At 30.6% G+C, this 15,171-nt stretch overlaps 1 protein-coding gene across 1 annotated transcript in view; it reads left to right on the plus strand.

The window, feature by feature from the left end:
- LOC106683182 (uncharacterized protein C2orf81 homolog) overlaps positions 1-15,171 on the plus strand; it is a 141,136-nt gene that overhangs the window by 106,276 nt on the left and 19,689 nt on the right. The gene's annotated exons all lie outside the window — the stretch shown is intronic.

Consider the following 15,171-nt stretch of genomic DNA (forward strand, 5'->3'; position numbering starts at 1 on the left):
AAAAAAAAAGTACTAAAGTACAAGTGTATTTGTATTAAGTTAAATAGACGATACTAATAGTATTAGTTTGTACTTTATTATTAGAGACAGGGCTTTGGTTTGCTATCCGTCTCTCGTAATAAAAACATTCGGAGGAGCTTGCTGCACACTAGGCGTGCAATCATCTTATTTGTATAAAGGGAGTTATAAAAAGACTGATCACAAACATGTTTTCTTTTTTTTAATGGCCAACATAAAGGGAAAATTTTTTTGGGGGGATTCTGGGGATGGCCTCCGAAAATATGTGCTGTCCCGAATAGGTTAGTGAGGGATTTCGTCCGCGAGAAAAAATGGATTTAATGATTTTTATTTTTAGGTTTTCTTCTATTTTTTTATTTACAACTGTACATAGTAATACATTTAGTAAATTTGATCTCCATTAATGTGGAGTGTTACAGGCGTGTAGAGAAACTACCCATTGGTAGCACTCTAATGACATTTAGCAGGTTTCGTTACCATCTTCTTTTCAGGCGCCACGTTGTAGGACAAACGTAGGATTGTCAGGAATAGAAGAGGATACAAGGTTAGAAACTTGGGGGTTTGAGTGGTTAGGGAGTTTATAATGGAAGGAGTCATATCTGGTTCGAGCTATATCTGTTACTTATGGAACATTAAGGTATTTATGTATGATTTTATTTGTGGAAAAGAAAGGAGCATTGAGGATTTTACGAAGGATTTAGGATGGTAAGGATTAGATACGAGAGGAATTCGAAGGTTTAGTGGAGCCCCAAAGCTCAACTCCGTATGTCCAGATTGGCCTTATTACAGTCATGTAGATCAGTCTTTTGTAATGCATTGGAAGTTTAGACCTTTTGTCCAGTAAGTGCTGTAATAGTCGAAATCGACGCGTAGTTTCCTGTCTTTTCAGTCTTGCGAGAGGATTCCAGGATAGTCGTTTCTCCAGATGTATTCCAAGGTAGCGGATCTGTTCAACAGGGGTAAGATCAACATTATTAAAGGAGATTGCAGGGCAGTCGGTAGGCTTACGACGAAGGGTAAAGGTGATTTGAGGGGATTCGTTGGACTTTATTTTAAACATTCGATTACGACACCATTCTTCGAAGGCTTTGATATGGGATTGGAGAGTTCGGGATGCAATTAAAAGGTTATTATTAACAGTGATCACACGATTGTCATCAGCATAAGTGGTGAGGGTAGTGTTAGGATTCGTTGGGATGTCAGCTGTATAGACGGTGTAGTTGATGGGATCGAGGATACTACCTTGAGGAACACCAGCGGACTGAGAATAGAGGGATGAATAGGAATAATTAAGTTAGACTGGAAAACCCGGATGTTAACTTCCCAAATCTACCGGAATTTAAGGTTCAGAAAAATTAAAGAAGATGCTATGTAAAAAGGAATATTTACAATATTCTTTAAAGGAATAATATCCAGTTTTTCGAAAATTTTGCAAAGAATTTGTATTCACTTACGTTTTAATTCTCTTGTGAATTGTGTATTTGTATATTTGAAATTACACATATATATTAAATTATACATTATATTATTTCCTCCATCCATATTATTTTTTTCTTTACCTTTTTTTTTTCAAAAGTATGTATGATTATCCCTTTCATGCTATTACTCCCTTACCTCCCTTAGACTAACGAAATGAAGCCCTCAAATTTATATGATATAGATAATGCCGATAAAGTGCCTCGATCAAGAGATGATATATTTAGCCGTTCAATATCCCCGGGGCCTTGTTGTACAGAATTATGAGCACATTTTCCTCAATTCAGCCTAACCTGGCTTGGAAATCGTTAAAGGAGGATATGCGCAGTCCCTCACCTCTTTATATATTTTTCATTGTCACATTAAATATTAAAAATACTCGGTAGTTATTAATATTAAAATTGCTGAATAATGAGCTCTGTATTGAGCTCTATGCCGCCTTCAACTTATTACTTGATATGTAAAAAAAAAATATTAACTTATCTGTATAATCATTGGGGAATTTTCGTAGTTTAAGCTTTTGGTAATTTTAGGTGTTTTGAGGGCCAAATTAATTTCTTAATTTCACCCCTAAAGTTTTAGCATTAAACATTTAATTTTATTTTTTCCTTAATTTTGATTGATTGTTTTTTTTTAAATAAGTCGAATAATAATAACAAGACTGAACGAATTCCAAGTTTTAATACTGATAATTTTTTTTTTATTATATCCTTTGTCATTGTTTATGACATATGGAGAGAGGAAGGAGTTATCTATAGGTAATCAACCTATTCTTACTATAGTGAGCGATCAAGTTTTTATTTCGTGGGACCGCCACGTCAACTTCCCCAGGCTGGATTCGAACCAGAGCCGCTGCGGTATTGAGCCAGTCGAGGTTTGACCCCCTTATATCATCCTTTACTCAACTAAGAAACAATCCTCAAAATCTTTTGAGGTTAGACCTGACACAATCTCCTATCTACGTTTCAGTCAACCCTCTTCCCGTTCCAGGACATTTGATGAAAATTAGAAAATAGTTTTATTTGCTTATATTACCTATAGAAGGGAATATATGATCATGAAAATAATCATTGACATATTATTTAATTTTACCTCAGTCTGTGTAGTTCTTATTCCTTTTAAATATTTCGGAAAACCACACATAATTTACTTTGTTAAAAATGTATTGATCGTTGAGGAATGATACATAATATTTGAAAAACGAATAATTTACAGTCCTGACAAATAACTATTTTAAATATCAATTTAAAATTTAAAAAAAATTGTATATGTTTTTTGGATTTAAGGACCGTATCAAATTATAATAGTATTTTTCAGATCGTCGAATGTTTTATGTTAGTGATAATATTAGTTATCAGGAGAAAATTCTATATACGTCTGATATTAGATTAAATGAACATTGGTTTTTTTCAGGCATATTGGCGTCCGCAAAATACGAGGCCCTACAGTCGATGACATATTTTATGATATTAATTTGGTCAATGCTTTAATTGATTTTTATATATTATCATTAATAGTTTAGTATTGCACAATCGTTGTAACAAATGTTTTGTAATAAAATGATAAAAGAAAAGTTCGGACTCAAATGAGTGAATTTTATTAAACAAAATCGTTGGAAAAAGTGTGAAGTCAAGTGACTGCCAAATTAGATCTTTTAAAAGAGAGACAAAAAATATATAATTTTCTTGTCTCATCGATTCCTGATTTTAAAATATATTTATTATAAATCTGTACAAGTATTTTACTATTAGTGTTAAGTAAATTTTACTGATTTACTGATAAACTCGTACTATTAGTAGATTTTTTAAATTTAAGAATCTCCTGGCTCTAATTAATGATATTTAATTAGATATAGATAATATATAATTAGATAATGATATAAATATTTAAAAGGGGTGATAATAAAGGTTTTATCGAAGGGCAGGAGTTGTGTTTCCATGCCGATTTACAGTTTTAACTAATTTTACTAGTGCTAGCTCGAAGTGTAATTTTTTTCAAAGACTTTTCATTTTCTTAAAATTAACTTTTTTTTTAAAAATAATAAATAAATATGTTCGTGAAAGTATTATACTATAAGGTAACAACTATAAGAAATGAATTGATAATCTTTAAATTTACGCAAAAAATAAGATATTTTCCAATCAAACCGTTTAGTCTACAAGGTTTCATATTTTTATCACGCATACGTCTCTAATCCAGAAACGTAGTCTTAATAAAAATAATTATTGATCAAATAGTTTTATAAATAAATATATTCTCATATAAGTGATAAAGTATCACAGTCTAAATTCGGAAAAGGAAATTTTCGTATTATATTGATCAATAAATTATTCAGGAAGATAAATCAATAATGCTGAATGTTTATTGAGGTTTTGAGCTTTGATAAACTTTTCTCAATGAAAAACTTAAGGCAATGATATGTTTTTTAAGCGAGACAAGACTAATTTTCCACTATTTCAATTTACAAAAATTGATATTTATCAATACAACTAACTAAAACAACAACAAAAATCATTTCTATGAAAGTTTCAGCTTTCATTGTACGAATCTATTACAAAATAATTATGTTAAAAAAATTATATTAATATTCACTAAATTTTGTTGCTTTATGTTTAGTAAAGTTATAATAATTTTCTGATTAACATAGGCCCTAGATAACTGTATATATAATTGTTGTCTGCTTAGTAGAATCTTAGTTGGATAATTAGTATAATAATCCTATTTAATAATGATCATATTAATTAATACAATAAAAAAAAAAGAATCAGTAGGGCTAGTCGTGTATATTAGATAGGAGTGCGATAGGTGGTGCCCTTGAGGCACGCCCGGACCTAGGGCAACTTGTATTGATTCCTGCGCTCAGCTGGCCTCTCACTTTCAGCTCTATATCAACCGCTCTGAAAACATAATTCCTCTAGCGATAATATTACTTTTCCCATAGTGGCAACAAGGGTATTATTGTGTTTACGATATAGTGTTTGTGAAACCCTGAATCTATGGATTGCTTTTGACATTATGAAAGTATGAAGGATCGTTGATCTATGATTCATTTACTCAACAAAAATATATACATATTAATTAATAGATTTATTTTTAAAAATAGTTTGCGTTCATCGTTTTATATGTATGTAATATTTAATTAACCCTCCATCTTTCAACTGGTGATTAAAAAAAAAATTCTATTTCTATAGATTTTATCACTATTTTTATACTTTTTATTCGGCGTAAATTTATACTGGATTGGTTTTATGGGCTATAAAGGTAAAAAATATTTCCTTTTAATCAAAAAGTAATATGAGGAATTATTAAAAGAAAACTTTAGATTTGTTTCTTTATGTAGGTCGATTTCCTTGATTTACATTATTTTTACTACTAACCACTTTTCATATTTAAACATGAATTCTTGAAGTTATATCTTCTACTGGAAGAGTTTCATACATAATTAGAACTTATGAATGAAAAAATACTCTTATTTATTAATGATATAAAATAAATAATTAAAACCAGGAAGAGTACTTTTTCATTCATAAGTTTTAACTAAAAATAAAACGTGAATATTTTGGTCAATTCTACCAGTTAAATAAGGGTATCAAACTACCGATTGTTAACAAAATATCAGTTCCTAATTCATATTTTGCCAATAGTTGATAAATAATTTACGAATTTTGTAAAAATAATTTGGTGGAACATCGGCTTGGTCAATCTTAAGTTTAGAGATTAGCTGAAGGACTGCCTCATAAGATACTTTGGAAATTTGAACATCCAATTAAGTGATTGGAATGACCCATAATTAGAGAGAACCCTTTATTAAAAATGTTGTACTACTCAACTTCATTGGGTTGCCTTATACACAGCATATTTTTGACTAGTGAAGCACAATTTTTTTTTATTGCTATTTATATAAGTAGTCACAGCATAATTATTTTTGTCGCATCATAAAAAAAATCTGAATTATATACTAAAGTCTCGGCTTTTCTCGATTCGAACTCTTTTAACTCTTTTTATTTTTTACTCCTTTAATTATGAATAAAGGTCTTTAATATTTTGTATGTATGCATTGTTATTGCTAACAATGATTACTTGTTATTTATTTCGAATAAACAAAATTATAAGTACTTTAGAGGAAGATTTTTTTTAAATTCGTCATTTAAATTCTATTAAACTATTTAAATGTGGATCAAACCTATATGATATTGAATAACTCTTAATTGTACATTGATTTAACGAATTTAATCAGAATCGTTAGTGCTGTTTTTGAGAAATTCCTTAAAAAGTGTAAAATCAATTTATAAAGTTACACGTCTGGTGGGGCGATTTCAGCAAATCTTCCCCTTACTATAAAAAATTTAATTTCAGTTTGGTATGAATTTTTGTTTTTGAGCTAGTTTGTTTACAACACCATGCATTCACACATACTATTTTGCGAGACGTGGTTATTTCGATTCAGGGAACCTCAAAACTCGAATTCGAATTTTTTTACGATAGAAATACTCTTCCTTACAATATATTCCGTATATTTGAAAGTTAAAATAAAAAAAAAAATCCATTTATTTCGACCAACAAATAAAATATTTATTTCTTTTTGACAAAATACTAAAAACCCATAGTTTATTTTTAATATTATCTCGTGCACTAAAAATATGTTCTGAATAAATTCTCGTTTATTGAGATGAATTATTACGCGACCAAGTGTTGAGAGATTTAACTGAATTAGCATTGGCAATAATTTAGCGATTTTGAATAATAATTTAATGGAACATCGGCTTAACATCAATGTTAAGTTTAGGGATTAGCTGAAGGGACTGCCTCTTAATTAAGAGGGGATTTGAAAATCAAATCAATATCAACCCTCGGCCCCCCTCCCCCTCGGTCCGGCCAATAAATACTTCGGAATTATTTTAAAATGACAATCTTAAGTCTATAAATATCCTTTAAATCCTTTTGAAATAATGGTCCTGCACTGAAGGGATACTAAAAAAAGGGTATATATTTTTTTTTAGGCTTAGGGGATTCAATATATTATTTTTCAATAAGTGTTAAATATATAACATTTGATATTTTTTCAATATGATATATAATCAATTTTTGGTTTTTCAGTTGGTTTTTTTATATCAATGGCTTACTTCACAGTGGTGCTAAAGTACATTTCCGCTGAATTGTGCTGGCAATTGCGCAGTACAATTTATTTTCGGGATCACCAGATATACACACATAACCCATTGGCTCTATCCATCCTTCCGATGCCAGTATTTCCTAGCTTTCATTCTATTCCAAGTCATTAGTATTTAGTGCCCCTCCTATGTCCTAGAAAACCTGTATTTCAAATTCTCAGTCTAATCCCATGCTATCTGCCCAGTTTATGTGACATCTACCCTCCACATCACCGAACTGCTGCTTTTGCTAAATTAATTTTTACAGGAGGTGCCTTTCACTGGAACTCCATTCCCTCTAACATACGTCATGTACCAACTCTTTCCTCATTTAAAACCCTTCTATTTAATCACATTTTATTTCACCAATATATTCTAGCATAATAATAATACAGATAATTTCTAACTACCTTTTTGTTTTGTTTTTTATGTATTTAGGTCAGTTAGTTTTTAATTTTTTTTCTCAGTATCTAAAATTATTTGTATACAATACAATTTATATAACCTTTAATTAAGTGCAGCCATATTGTTTTTGGCTAATGTTATGTTATTGTAAAATTAAAATTACCTTTTGATTGTTCTCAAGTGACCTAGTCCCAGAATAATAAACTATTTTTCATTCCGTTTCCAATAATTCCGCAAAAAATACATACAGGTTTTCTCTATTAGAAAATTTTTTGATAATTAATAAAAGTCGTTATTTTCCAAAAACCTTTAGTTGGATTGTTTATTATAAGTTAGTGTAAAAGTATTTAGCACCACTGTGAGGCAAGCCATCGATATGCTGGATAGACTTGTAGGATTATTTATACATCTTTATGGTATTTATTTTATTTCCATTTATGATTTGAAAAAGAAGGCTTTACGTTTCAGGGGTTTTCTTATCTTATGCAACTGTAAATTAAAAAAATAAATATATTTTAGAATGTGTAGAATTGAAATTTATAATCGATGTTGTAGAAAAGTCATATCGATTATAATTTGCTCTTCAGACACTTGTTCTGAAAATATTTGTTTTTCAGAATTGATTTCAGGAACTGTCTAGGAAAAGCAGTACTTAATCTGTTACGACTATTTTCTGTTTTTTACCGTTCTTCCCAGATTTAAAAACCCAATTTCACTCTTAATGTAATTTTTATGTATCATTTATATTTTTTAGGGTATTGATATTTGTCCAACATACTAAGTATATATGGTTGCTGTAATATCAACCTCTTTTGTAAAAAAAAAGAAGAAAATTATGACTGATAAGTAGATGGTGTGTTACTCGTTCATTTTTGTAATCAATATTATAATATAAATTTATTGTGTTGAATGGAAACATTTTATTTAATTTATTTTTTACGGATATTACAATTCAGAACTTCCATGATCGGATATTCCCTCTTATGGAATTCCATCCTTTCTTCTATTTATCGCTCCAGTACCCTTCCAACTTTCAAATTCCGCCTATTCCTTCACTTCTTATTCCTCCAGTTAAAAAAATAATTAAAATTAATATACTGGTTTTCAGCTAAACTTTTTTCGTTGTTGGTAGTAAAATTTATTTTCTATAATGTTATTCTGATGGGACTCGCAGAATAGATAAATAATATCATTATTATTTATACTGATCCTCTATTTTTTTTAATTAACCGCTGCAGTCCTTAGTCATGACTTCATTTGTAGTTGTGAGAAATGCTATATGTAATAGAATAGCAATTTTTTAAAAAGGATGTTTAGCGAAATTGTAACCGAGAGAGAAATCATGTTTTTTAAAAAAAAATCAATGCAAAATAATGCCCAACCAAAACACACGAAGGGCCCTTCCCTCGTTTAATACTTGATAAGAAATTAAGGTTTCTTGACCAAAAGTTGTGCACAGAGATGATTTAGTCAGATCACGCTCAACCCTAGATTTTATTTCTAATTAAAGGAACCCACATTATGGAGGCTGGGTGTCCCTAGGAGGGTCTAACCCCACGGCTGATTTAACAGAACAATTAATAGTCTGCCACAGGCGGACTGTAATCTGGATTGGGAGTTAGGAGCTCAGTGCCTTACTCACTTAATTACATCGCTCCTATAAGTTTAATGTTTTTGTTTAAATATTTGTTTTACATATCGTCCGCTGGAAGTGGCGTATCTGCAAATTTTACTATTTGACGTGGTTTCTTATTCTTTTCGCAGTCTTAACAAAAGCTAACTGATTGTGTGACGTCACTGATTAAATATAAAAAATGAACAATTGAACATAATATTATAAACTATTTCCAGAGGATCATATATTCTTTTATATATCAACTTTTTTGAGAAATCAAACATGCTTAGAACTTCATATAAGCTTTATGTATTCTTTGGATTACGTTTCGGTCTAAATTTTGTCCATTTTTAAATCTTATTCCTTTAATGTCATACATTAAACATTATCAACAATTTTTAAAATCAATGTACTTAATCAATAATTAGACGATTGGTCTTATAGAAGTTTTACAAAGACAAATATTTGTCTAAAACGTTATGCGCTGAATTAATAAAGATATATGAAGTTTTAAGTATGTTTTGACTTTCTCAGAAGTTTTTTTTTGGATGATCAATCGATTTATATAATATTTTAGAAGTTAGTTTCTACATCATGTTTGCAAGAATAATTTAAAAACGTTGTTTTCAGAAAATTTCAGGCTCCTTTAACTCTCTCTCCGTTTACTTTGTGTTGAAAATGTGTACTTTTATTTCGCATTGGGTTCTTCAGCTGATGTCAGGAACAAATGTATGTTAGGGTTGTCTTTATAATAGCTATATTTAAATATAGTGACTTGATGATTAAAGAAAAAAGTAAGATTACTGGTTAAGCTATCGGTTATATTGCTTTAATGGTATTGAAGTGTTAAATAAATTTCATTTCTTTTCAATTTTCCACGATATAGGAACAGTTGAGCGGAATTATTTAACGATACTCTTTTATAACAATATTGCATAAGTTATGATACCGAAACCAATGTGTTGTTTACTCATTCCATTTTTTTTCACTCTATGAAGATCTGTTAATGCTTTCGACGGTATGTGAAAGTTCTACTTATCCCAGTTAATATTAAAATTCTGAGTTGCCTACACAACTTACTGTGTTTGATTAATCGGCCTTTGCGGTTGTATAGACAGTCTAGTGCTTAGAAGTTAAAATTTGATTGCTGCATTTCATTACGGGCTGCATGTCATACCAAAAATGGTGATTAATGGTATAAGACGTTTGTGTGGTTTCTCTATTACCAATTAAAGTGGATGGTCTAATTCATAAGTAAAAATAAAATAAAAATGCATTAAACACAAGAAAAAATCAATTAAAATAAACTTATTTTATTTGATAAAGTTATTCTTAGTATTTTCAATGTTGATTATATAACAATTTAGCATTGAATAAATGGTTAAGAGAAAATTATAAATTTTAGTAAACTGTTATATTTTTCCTATACTTTTGCAAATCGATACATTATCAAGAGTACTTATTTCGAAATCGGAATTTGTCAATCTATCGACGGAAAGGTTCATTTAGAAAATCAGTATATCTAATATCTCTTTTGGAACGAACAAGGATTAATTTCAACTAATTTGCAGCTGAATGAATAATTATTTTTGTTAATTAGTACTTGGTATCATAAAATCCATGCCTTTTAGCTTTTTAGTTTGCTATGAAGAGCTTTATGGCATCTTTATTATTTCATACGTTAGTGGTCTATTAAACTGTTTACAAATACGTTAAATTTGTCAAGGTGACTATGTTTGGCCGAGAGAGGATAAGCCAGATCATTAGTTCACTGATAGTGAGGAAAGCCAGAAGGACAAGATAAATGGCAGTGGGGGCTGCTTCACTAAGTTGCGGTTCTAAAAGCTATTTGTGCCCCCTCCTTCCTATTGTTCTCTTCTCTGTCTTCCTCTTCTTCTTTCTATCCTGTCTCATCTTCTACGTATAGTGTATATTCATCTTCATTATATATTCTTGAATGAGATCTTTCAGTAGCTAGAAGTTAATAAATTTATACGACGTACAACTGCGAACATGACAAAAATCATTTTGTCTTCGTTTACATTCTTTCCAACAGATTGATTTTTAATATTCTATTTATTGCTATTAAACAGATTTTCTACCCATGACTGTCTTTTCTAGTACCGTCAAAGAGGGTTACAACCAAATTGTGGCCTTCCTTTGATGTTCTGCGTTTGTTCTGAATAAATAAATTTTATATTTATACCTCAGTTTCATTATAGTATTTTAGAGAGTGTATCGGGTAAAATAATGCTCAAACTAACTCCTTTCTGTGCTTTTAACCAAATTGATAGACAAATATGCATTGCTAAAAAACTGTCCACGTTAACAATGTACAAAAATCAGAAACGACATAGCTATTTTCAACTTCTAAACAATCAGATTACGTGAGATTTAGACTGAAAGGGATGTAAAAGGTGACTGTAAAATAATAAAATAAAAATCCTTTACAAATAAATATAAAGGAAAAATATTTTTTTTTATAATGATAATAATAATTTTGGTAGCGGCTGATCCATATCACACAACTTCTTCTCTCATGCCAGCTGATTCGACTGCAACTACAATCTACCTTCCAATAAGCAAAGGTATCAATAAATCTTAGTGAAAGGAGAGTAACCAAGCGTGTAAGCTGGTAGGAATAAGTGAAGCCAAAAAGGTCGGGCTTATGAGCCTTTCAGGGGCGTGACAGAGGAGAGAGAGAGAGAGAGAGTACGAACCAGTCACTGGCTCTCTTCTGTTTCAGCTTTGATTACAATGGCGGATATTCAGGTACCAAAGAGAAAAAACAAAACAAGATTTGTTAATTTCAATTAAATATCATTTGACATTATCCTATTAGAATTTTATTTTATAAAATGAACACTTTAAATTTAGACAATTTTATTTATTTTTAGTTTGATCAGTTACAGGAAATAGTCTCGTAATGAACCTTTTTATAATAAATGTTATTAAAACTTTTGTGGTTTTTTTATACCATTTAGGATCAAGAATAATAGCTTTTACTTATTTTTTTATATTCTTATCATTGTTTATTTTATATTATACTATTTTATTTCTTATTTTCTTTTAATTGTATATACTTTTAACCCTACCTTAATATATCTTGTTGTATCATATTATCTTACAATGTACAAACTATTTCTGTTTCTCTTTTGACCAAACCCTGAAAATCTTCATAATTTGAAATTATACGGTCAATTATATATATATATATATATATATATATAGTATAGTTATTCTAAATAAAATATATTTGTGAATTGTGCTAGGTGTTAAAAATAAAAATAAAACAAGAATATGTTAATTTTGATTTAAAGATTATTAGACTTTTTTTTTATTAGAATTTAATTTTATTAAATTGGCACTTGAAATTTTGACAATTTCAATTTTTTTTTCCACTTCTCAAGTATCACTTATCGAATTACGTTCGATGAATACAATTTTTCCCAACCTCCATTCACTCTATATAAAGTGAATGATTTGATTCGATGAGAATTGTTTCACTTAGCAGCTGACCCTCTGTGTTTAGTGCTTATAAAGTTCATTTAATTAAATGCCCCCTGAAATTTTACTTTAAAGGATTTTAATTAGGACGAAACAATCCACTCAAGTGCTGTTAACATGGCAATAGGTTGAGCCGGGAGCCCATTCCACCACAAAGCTATGTTAGGGACTTGTTGACTAAATTACTTCTGCTCTGGAGATCATAAGGCATTCTATCTCTGTGTCAGGATGTGGAAATGCTCTCTCTCTATAATACAATGCCTTTCCTCACTCGTTTTTCTATAAAGTTCAATTAGAATATTTATAAAAAGGTTTTTCCAGATATTTTAAACCACATATTTTGACAGCTAAAAAATGAGAAATTTGATGTTCATAGAATCGAGCTCGTTCATTCAGCATAGTATTTTGCTCATTTGCACAATGGACTTATTTTATGTTGTATTAGTTAAGGCTGCAAGTTACCTTTGTTTCTAATTATAGCTGTCATTGTAAATTTATTTATTATTGTAATGATTCATAAATAATTTATTCAAATACAAGTGGAACCCTTATTCACAAATAAACTCTAAAAGTAATGGAGGGCTGTCCGTAGCTCCGTTGGTTAGGCCTAGGTCTATCGTTCTAAGATTTTCTGGCGGCACAGGTTCAAATCCGGCCTACTGGCGAAGAATTCTTTCATTAAGTGGTGGTTCCACAAAATGAAAAACTTTATCCCTCACCATTGTTAGAATACTGGAGTCCACCCAGGCTCATAAATTGGGCACCCTTAATAGGGTAAAAATCTGGCAGCCAAGCGTGATTCTGTCCAAATCACCTCTTGGCACAACCGTTGGTCTAGTAACAGTACCTCTTTATAAAGTACTGCACCCTTGACCCTTCATGGGTTGTAGCGGTACAGATTTTAATTTAATTTTTTTTAACATATGCTCTTGTACATCGTTTGTGTAATCGTAGTTGAACATAGAAAACTAAAAGCTGAGACCAAAATAATCATAAAAATGGCCTAATTAATATTGCTAAAATCAGTTAATTTTCTGATTTGATAATTTTTCAGTTTTGATAATTTTACTATTTTTGTTCCATCCTCCTAGAAAAAGATAAAACGGTCGTACGAAATACCATTTAATGTATTTTTTATATTAATGTTGTAGTTTGCTTTCCGAACATCCCACTCCACTATCCAGCAATGCCATCGTGTGGTTGATGTTGTCTCGTCTTCATTACATGACTATTATAAGGTCTATCTGGACATACGGAGTTGAGCTTTGGGGTTCCACTAAACCATCTTATTCCTCCCGAATCCAATCCTTACAGTCCAAAATACTTCGTAAAATCCTTAATGCTCCTTACTTTGTCACAAACCAAGTCATCCATCAGGATTTATCCCCTATGTTGCTCATTTGGCCAGAACCAGATACCGTTCCTTCCATAATAAACTTCTCAACTACCCAAATCCACTTGTTTCTAACCTGGCTTCTCCTTCATTACCTAATAATCCTCCTAGGCCACTGAAAAGAAGATGGCCTCGAAATCTTCTTCTCTAGAAATGTTATTGGAGTTCTATCAGTGGGTAGATTCTCCACATGTTTTTATCATGTTACTATGTCACCTACAGCAAATTTTCTTGTTGTATATATGTGTATACAGTTGTAAATATCAATAAATAAATTATTAAAAAAAATATATTAATGTTGTAGTAAACAAAAGCCTGACATCAGAGATTAGTATAGCCCGAAGGTTCAGTGATGTCATGAAAAAGAATTAGACTGAGTACAAGTGGTATAGTGTTGAGACACTTAGTGTGGGCGTTGGCTAGTCGACTATAAATCATTCTAATCTACCTTGGCTGTCTAATGTCTACTCTCTTTCTTTTTTTTATTCTGATACAATTAAAAAGATAACTTTAGACACGTGTTAGAGTAACGCCTTAGATATTTTTCTTTATGCTACTACATGCTTTATCATTGATATGTTAATGTATCATTCGATAGACCAAATACCAAATAATTTGCATGTGTTTTAGGAAGGTTAACAAATTAATTATCTTACAGTTTGTTACAAGTAGAAGTTAATTTATATTATCAAATAAAACTATTAATGAATGAACTTCGTGAGATCTATAAAAGATTTTGAAATTTTACAACTGGCATAAAGAAAAACTTTGGTCTCGTCAAAGGTTACAGCTTTACGGGTGATTTTAACGGCGTTTAAAAGAAAATTAGAAGAAAAATCTGGTAGTCGTGTGTCACACGATTTCAACATAAAAAAAGTCGAAAATTTCAAATAATTAATTTTTATGTTTCTAATGCTGTGAAAATTAGTATTTTAGAGTTTCCTGAAGTGCGGATAACAAATATCAACAGCATAGCAAAATGAAACAAAGCCGGGTACCTTATGATTGCGATCGGGAAAGATCGGCTGTCTCCGATTTTCCACTCTAAATTCCAAATTCTATTTCTCTATTATTGCCCTTTATCTAGTTAACAAATTCTTTTATTGTTCTTATTTCTACATTTTTTATTACTGTTTACAATTTAAAATGGTTAGTTATTTAAAATTAACAAAATTAAAGGCACTCAAGGGTCATTTTTTTTTTTTAATTCGGCATATGGGTACTAAGGACCACTTGATCGTGCACTGATATGATGATTGCAACCAAAATCGTTAGAGCTGTTTTTGAAAAAAAAAAATAAAAAGTGGAAAAAAATGATTCTGAAATGTGGCACTTCCAGCCTATCGACTTTAACGAAAACGTTCCAGTCACATCCAAGGCACAGACGGGTGTGCCATAAGACCTAAGACGGATCTTAAATGTGTAATTTCAATTTCATAGGTCTTTCTTTTATGAACTTGATTAATGTAATCTATAAATAAATAGTGCCTTCACACTCACAGATCACTTTGCGAGGCTTGGTCATTTGGAATCAAAGGACCTCAGAGGTCGAAAATTCGAATTCGAAATTTTGCACGATCACAATACTTTCCGGTTCAATATATATA

Source organism: Halyomorpha halys, unplaced genomic scaffold (assembly GCF_000696795.3).
Source record: "Halyomorpha halys isolate HHAL.00 unplaced genomic scaffold, Hhal_1.1 Scaffold472.1, whole genome shotgun sequence".
Classification (NCBI taxonomy): Eukaryota; Metazoa; Arthropoda; class Insecta; order Hemiptera; family Pentatomidae; genus Halyomorpha; species Halyomorpha halys.